This window comes from Perognathus longimembris, chromosome 24 (assembly GCF_023159225.1).
Source record: "Perognathus longimembris pacificus isolate PPM17 chromosome 24, ASM2315922v1, whole genome shotgun sequence".
NCBI lineage: Eukaryota > Metazoa > Chordata > Mammalia > Rodentia > Heteromyidae > Perognathus > Perognathus longimembris.
In genome coordinates, this window is record NC_063184.1 from 6,146,747 (window position 1) to 6,154,906 (window position 8,160).

Here is an 8,160-nt window from a genome sequence, read left to right on the forward strand (position 1 = left end):
TCCTTTACTCCAGTATCTTTTCCATGCCAGCTGTCACTGAATAGGATGAAATTGCATATCTAGATACAACCTGAGTCAGTGTCATGAGTTCTATACTAAAAGGTTACAGACACATTTCTGTCCTCACAGGCCAGTGGTGTCAGAACTTTTTTTTTTTTGATACTTTTAGGAAAATGAAAAAAAAAATTCTTATTGTAGACTGCTGGGTCATGAAGTAATCCTAACTTCTCAGGGTGCTGATACCTGAGAATTGAGGCTTGATACCAACACAGGCACAAAAATCCCCAAGACATGTATCTCCACTTAATCTCTCAAAGCTGGAAGTGGCAGTGTAGCTCAAGTATTAGAGTGTTAACCTTGAGCAAAAAAAGCTCAAAGACAGTGTATATGCTCTGATTTCAAGCCCCTGGACTCTCTCTCTTCCCCCATCTCACTTGCTTGCTCACTAACTTTCAAAAATAGTTACTGTTTCAAACTAAGCACTGTGTCATTATTTGATGCCACATATGTTCCACAATCCAGGTGTTAACAAGCATTACAAAAGGTCCCTTATGAGAGAATTTTATCTGCCCAAGATGATGTCTTCTTTATTTGTGCACATGCATTTCCTTGGCTATTGGTCTCTAGTAAAAAAAATCTCACAAACTATGCTATGCAAAAAACAAAAAATAAAAAAAAATGGCTATACATATGTACCCATGGCCTTACGTATGAAACTTTAACCCCTCAGTACATCACTTTGACAATAAATAATTATTTTTTAAAAATGGCTAAGGAACTCTAGCAGACAATGTGATACCTATTTCAATATAAACTTTAAACATTGCCTTTATTATGTGCATTCCCATTTTTTGGCCTCTAATTTTATGCATTTGGGGGGTTTCTCTTCTTTTTGTGATAAGATTTGCTAAGAGTCTGACAACTTTATTTAACTTTTCAAAGAACCAACCTGTTCTTTAATGCTTTCTATGGCATTTTTCTTCTTTATTTTAGTTACTTCTGATTAAATTTTGTTTACATCTATGGTTTGGGGTTTGGCTTTTTTTTCTGTTGTTCAATAAGATTCATGTTCATCATGAAACTTCTGATTTGAGGTTCTTCCTGCTTGTTTTCCAGGTACATAGAGCAGTAAATTTTACTCTGGGCACTGCCTTCATTGTGTCACAGAGGAGCTAGTTCTCATTTCTGTTAAATTTCATAAACATTTCAATTTCCCTTCTAATCTCTTCAAAAACCCTTTGGTCATTCAACAATACATTGTTCAGTCACCATGTTTTAAATTTTCTCTAATAATTTTTCTTCCTGAGCTCTTATTTTATTTCACTATGATCAGGATGCAAGAGATAATGTCTTTTTTTTGAATTTGCACAATTTTGTGCTTTGTGACCTAAAGTATGATCTACTTTTGAGAATATTCTTTGAGCTGCAGAGAAGAAGGTACATTCTGATACTCCTGGGTTAATTATTCAATAGATAGCTGGTAAATGTAGTTGATCAATGCAATTATTTAACTCTGAGGTTACCCTTCGCAGACTTTTTGCCTGGATAATCTATCCAGCAGTGACAGTGATGTGTTGATGCCAGCAACAAACAATGTGTATGGGACTACCTGCACTTTTAGATTAAGAAGTATTTTTTTAATGGAATTGAGATCTCCAGTGTTTGGTGCAAAGATAATCAGAATTATTATACACTCTTTTTATGACTATGTAATGCCTCCTTTGTTTGTTCTCATTATTTTAGTTTGGAATCTATTTCATTTGATATTAGGATTGTTACTCCACTCTGCTCATGGGGGCCATTTGATTGAAATATTTTATTCTGGGTCAACTTGAGAATGTTTATTTTTGTTAGGAAGATGGGTCTCTTGTAGAGAGCAGATGGGTGGTTGTTGCTTTTTTTCCAATTACTCAATCTGTGTCATTTATTTGGAGAGTTAAATCCATTAATATTGAGAGTTGAGAAGGGTTTTGTAACTCCTGACATGTTATCCACCAATGTGGTGACTTTGCCTCCTCTTTTCTTACTATATTAATCTTGCTGTCTAATTAGGGCAATTCTCTCTGCCACTGTCATGTTCTTGATTTTCTATATGTAGTACATTTTAACTATCTTTTGGCTGGTTTTGTGGAGAAAATTATTTCAATTTTTCTTGTTATGAAATATAGTTTTATATTTTCCTGCAGTTTTGAAGGATTCCTTTGGAGGGTACATTATAGTTGGTTGATAGTTGTTTCCTGTAAGCTGTGGCATACAGCATTTCAGATTCTCCTTGCTGTCATGGTCTCACATGAGAAATTTACAGTTATTCTGACAGCTTTTCCTTTGTAAGTCATCAATTTTTCCTCTCTGATAGCTTCAAGGATTCTTCCCTTGGTTTTTACTGATTCTGTGGAAATTACAATGTGATGATAGGATGTTCTTTTCTGGTTTGATCTGTTTTGACTTCTATAGTTATTGTAATTGAATGTGTGTATAATTTTCCATGTTTAGGAACTTCTATGCTAAAATTATGTTAAATACATTTCATATATCTTCCATTGCATAATCTTCTCCTTCTTGAATACCAAATCTTTTTTTTTATTTTATTGTCAAACTCATGTACAGAGAGGTTACAGTTTCATATGTTAGGCCTTGGGTATGTTTCTTGTAATGTTTGTTACCTCCTCCCTCATACCGCCTCTTCCTCCCGCTTTACTTCTCCCACCATGAATTGTTCAGTTGGTTTACACCAAATGGTTTTGCAAGTATTGCTTTTGGAGTTGTTTATCTTTTTATCCTTTGTCTCTTGATTTTGATATTCCCTTTCACTTCCTTAGTTCTAATACCAGTATATACAGTATCCAGTGTACTCATATGAGATATAGTGATAGCACCAATACAACCACAGGAAGGGATACAAGAGGATACCAAATCTTAAATTAGGCAATTCCATTGATCCTGGAGTTCTTCTAAACTCCTTCATTATTTCTTGAATTTGTTCTAGAAACTATTTCTTCTTCCTATCTATTCTGTCTTTTATGTCATGTATTCAGCTGACAAGACTTTCTACTTCATTGTTTATTTCTTTTCATTATAATTGATTGTTTCAATGGCTTCTATGTCTTTACTGAAGTTTTCTGTTTGGTCTTATATGGACTCCTTTACTTCCTCTATTTATCTGTGTCTACTCTCATATCATTTTGCCAAGAGACTATATTATCATTGGACCTCTTTCCATCTTGTGATATTCATTTAGCTTTCTCTGCGTAGATGCCATGAATTTATCTAATAACCTTTAGTTAGTCTCATCATGATCAAGATTTGCTTTGTGTTTGTTTTTTTTTCTTTCCATAAACATTTTTATCACTATGTTTTTAAAGCATTTTTAGAACTGTCTTCTAGGTCCTCCATTGTCTGCCCTAAAGCCTGGTTATTTTCTTTAAGAATTAAGCTTCCTTTAGTTGACATTTTTCTTGTATTTCTATGGATTCTTTCTGTCCATTTTGAATCATTTGTATTTCCATGTTGACTCCATTGTTTCCTTCTTTGAACAATGTGTGTTGATTTCATTATATTAATTTCATTAGAAGGTGCACAAACATACACATGCCATTGTACACAAGACATGTCAAAAGAAAAAGAAAAATACTTCAATTCTCTTTATTCCTCTATGCTCCTTCATTTCCAGTATCTCAATGTAAATATACTGGGAAGAGAGTAGTGATCAGTGCAATTTCCCATTCAGTGCAATTTGCCATGTAGGCCTTCAAAGATAGATTTCAATGTATGTTTTCCTCACAAATCTTTTCTCATCTCCCGTATTGGAGGTTCCTTTCTCCATAATGAGTGCCTTGGAGTTGTATGACTGCCTTTGGTTTTGCTACATAAATAGGAAGAAAATTCCTGTACATGATAGTAAAGCTCTTGCTCTGGTTAATATTATAGAAAGAGCTGTTCATTATGTTGGGTCGTAAGCAGAAATTCATATACAATTTTCATTAAGTGATGGTTTGTTTCTGAAAGATGCTATTAAATTGAAAATATGTTAGCTTGACTTGCAATATAACCATACAACATGAACTGGGAGACTTGAAACACAAGATTTTCACAAAAGTGGAGATAGATATCCAATGTGAAAGCAGTAGAATGTGTAGTGTCTCATGAAAACAAGCTCCATGTTTAATGAAGCTGTGCTCCATGTATGTGGAAGTGGAGATAAAGAAAGCTCTCTTTCTGACATAAGTTTCTGAATGTGATTCATGACAAATTATTTCTTTCATGTCCTTAGGTAATACTATATGTGAGCATAAGATGCTACATTCATATTCTACCTCAATTGTGGACAGTGTTTTAACATATTTATTGGCACAGAAGCAAATATTCAAAGTCATAAGTTTCAAATATTTCTCCTGAGTTTGTATGCTCACTGTGCAGGTTTGCCTTCAAAAGTGGGGTTGCTGGGTCATAGGGGAGTTCTATATTTAGCCTTCTGAGGAATCTCCACACTGCTTGGCAGAGTGGCTGAACCAGTTTACATTCCCACCAACAATGAAGTAGGGTTCCCTTTTGGCCACATCCCCTCCAACAGAGCTTCTGCATGGCAAAGGACATAGCTCGCAAGATAAACAGAAAGCCCACAGACTGGGAGAAGATCTTTACCGGCCATTCAACGGACAAAGGCCTCATATCTAAAATATATGCATAATTATAAAAATTACCTTCCTTCAAAACAAAACCGCAAAGAACCAATAGCCCCTTCATCAAGTGGGCTAAAGACTTACAAAGAGACTTCTCTGATGAGGAAATGAGATTGGCCAAGAGACATATGAAAAAGTGCTCTACATCACTGGCCATAAAGGAAATGCAAATCAAAACAACTTTGAGATTCCATCTCACCCCAGTAAGAATGTCATATATCAAGAAAACTAACAGTAACAATTGTTGGAGGGGATGTGGCCAAAAGGAACCCTACTTCATTGTTGGTAGGAATGTGAACTCGTTCAGCCACTCATGCAGCATACTTTTAAAGCTTCAAAGAGGATACTTCCTCCTTATTTCTCATCAGTCAAAAATGAGTAGGAGATAACAAATAATCACATTAATTCAAGGAAACTCTATCGGGCTGGCCACCATGACTTTCTCAGTATTCATCTACAACTTTTAAAGGGTTCACATTATCAATAGCTCAACAGCCTAGAAAGAGATCAAGGTTATATAACATAAGCCTATTGCAGTATGATGTGGAATCCATAACAGTATTCAGTTAATTGATGAGATTTATGTGCATAACACAAAATGCTAAATTATCCTACCCTTTAAAATAATGGAATTTTTGGAGTGTCAATAAAAGTCTGAAAAGTTGCTGACACATATCTGATTTTCCTCAGCCTCTTCACTCTGTCTGTAGTGAGAGTTGTGGTCCTGGATTTAGGAAATCCTGTCTGGAGGGAAAGGCTGCCTGTTGCTTTGACTGCAGACCTTGCTCAGAGAATGTGATGGCTAATGGGACAGGTAAGTTCATGACTTAGGGAGAAATTCATACTCCCTCCTAGTGTCCTCTAATCTATTCAATACAAAAGCTGTGAATTAGGATTGTGTCATCAAACTTTTCCTTCCTTTACTTATTAACTTAATTGTGATCATTGATGATACTGCTCCTTGAAAAAATAACCACAGGATCTTAATTACATGTAGGATTGATTTTTTATACTTTGTTATAAAAAATATAAAGTAATCAGTAATGTACCTTTAACAACACATTAAGGGCAAGCATTTTGAAAGACCAGGTCTCTCCATTTTCTTCAAAATGAACTTTAGAATACAAAAAAACAACAGGGGTCTTGCACATTTTAATTTCCAAGGGCCCAGAAATATTCTTGCAAGAGAGCAAGTGCTTTACATTCAGTTTTGTGTCAGAAGCAGGCACAAGGGATGTGCATGTGCACAGCATAATTTTAGAGCTTCAAATAGTGATTTGATTATCTGTTGCTCATAGATTTACAGGTAAGTAGGTGAGACAAATACAACAACTGCAAGGAAAAGAAATGGGGCTCCTATTTATCTTACAGAGACATACAGGGAAGTTCAAGCTATTCTATGCATAATTTTGCATGAAGAGTTTGAATAGTGCACATAAGACTTAGAATAAAACTAAGGCAGCAATAATGGGTATGAAATTTACATTGAGATATTAGAAATGGCAATAAATAATATGTGTGATACTCACTGTAGGTAAAACAGAGAGAATGTGGGAATGTGTGACAGAATATGATGAAGACATAAAATAATAGGAAACATGTCTGGTAATACTTTTATGCAATTAAGTATTGACATGTTGAAATTATCTCTATGTAAGGATTTCCTAACTTCCTTTTAAGGACTGAGAGAGTAATGGTTATTTGCATTCCTCACCAGACATGGAAGAGTGTGTGACGTGCCCAGATCACCAGTATGCCAACACACAGAGAAACCAGTGCCTCCAAGAGCTGCAAGTTTCCTAGCTTTTGGAGAGCCCTTGGGGATGGCCTTGGCCTCCATGTCTCTTTGTTTAGCTACACTCACAGCTGTTGTTCTTGGGGTCTTCGTGAAATATCAGAGCACCCCCATTGTCAAGGCTAATAACCAGGCTCTCAGCTATAACTTGCTCATCTCCATCATCTTGTTTTCTCTGTTCCTTGCTCTTTATTGGCCATCCCAACACACTTACTTGCATTCTACAGCAAAAGAAATTTGGAGTTGCATTCACTGTAGCTGTTTCTTCTGTCTTGGCCAAAACTGTCACTGTGGTTCTGTCACTTTCCCAGGGAGAAGGATGGGGTGGCTACTGTTATCAGGGTCTCCTAACGTCATCATTCCCATGTGCACTCTTCTCCATTTGACTGTGTACTCTGACTAGGGACTTCTCCATTCATTGACACACATATACACTCAGATTGTGGCCACATCCTCATCTTGTGTAACTACTTGCTTTCTACTGTGTCTTGGGATACCTGGTTTTTCTTGCCCTGGCCAGCTTCACTGTAGCTTTCCTGGCTAGAACCTTCCTGACACTTTCAATGAAGCCAAGTTCCTGACCTTCAGCATGCTAGTGTTCTGCAGTGTCTGGTTCACTTTCCTGCCTGTCTACCACAGTACCAAGGGGAAGGTCATGGTGACTATAGAGGTATTCTCCATCTTAGCTTCCAGTGCAGGGCTCCTGGGCTGCATCTTTGCCCCCAAGTGCTAGATCTTCTGTTAAGGCCAGATAAAAATTATCTGCATGGCTTAAGGGACAAACCACACACTGGGAGAAATAAGCCTAGTTAACATGAAACTTACATGTATGATCAAATATATAGAAGGTCAAGACGAAATCTTCATTTCTTTTTTCCATCCGATATTATTCTACATTGTTAGAATCAATTCAACGAATAAGCGAATCTTACTCATTTCTCTTGTAATGGTACAGTCTTAAGTTGTAGCCACAGTCATTAAATTTGAATTTTATTCTATATATTTTTGGTTTTTCCTCCTAACTCTGAACTTACTCAATCATGTCCTCTAGTACATTTTCCCTGTTACTGGTTTACTAATTGTGTTTTCTTTATCATTTGCCTAAATTTTCATCTTTGTTGCCAGTCCTGGTTCCTGAACTTAACGCTTGGGTACTGTTCATAATTTTTTTTTTCTCAAGAGTAATGCTTTACTCGAACCACAACTCCACTTTTGTCTATGCAGTGATTTAACTGGAAATAAGATTCTCTTGACTTTCATTCCCAGGTTGGATTTAAGCCATCATCACCAGATCGCAGTTTCCAGTGTAGGTGGGTATATGGATATTTTTCTAAATTTTAAGTACATTATCTTCCTGCCTGTATATCACTATTCTTCTCAATCACAATTCATTAGTATTTCCTTCTTTTCACACATCTGCCTTTATGCAGGTTCCTCACTCTGTTTTGTTGGATCAGTCTCCCCCATCCTTTCTGATTCCATTCCTTCTCCCTCTCTCTGTCCTTTCATTCCCTTGTTCTTCCTCCTCACTCTCTGCTTTCTCTCTATTTTTAAAATTTCAAGAATGGGTTTTACATACTACGAAATACATTTCAATCATATGTCATAATGTATTAACTTTATGAAATAATATCTGAGGAAAGTAGAAATTCATAATAGGTCCTTTACCCATGGCTGAATATACTA

The 8,160-nt window shown here is 36.2% G+C and overlaps 1 pseudogene; it reads left to right on the forward strand.

The window, feature by feature from the left end:
- LOC125341342 overlaps nt 1-7,287 on the forward strand; it is a 33,696-nt pseudogene extending 26,409 nt beyond the window's left edge.
- The last annotated feature ends 873 nt before the right edge of the window (nt 7,288-8,160 follow it).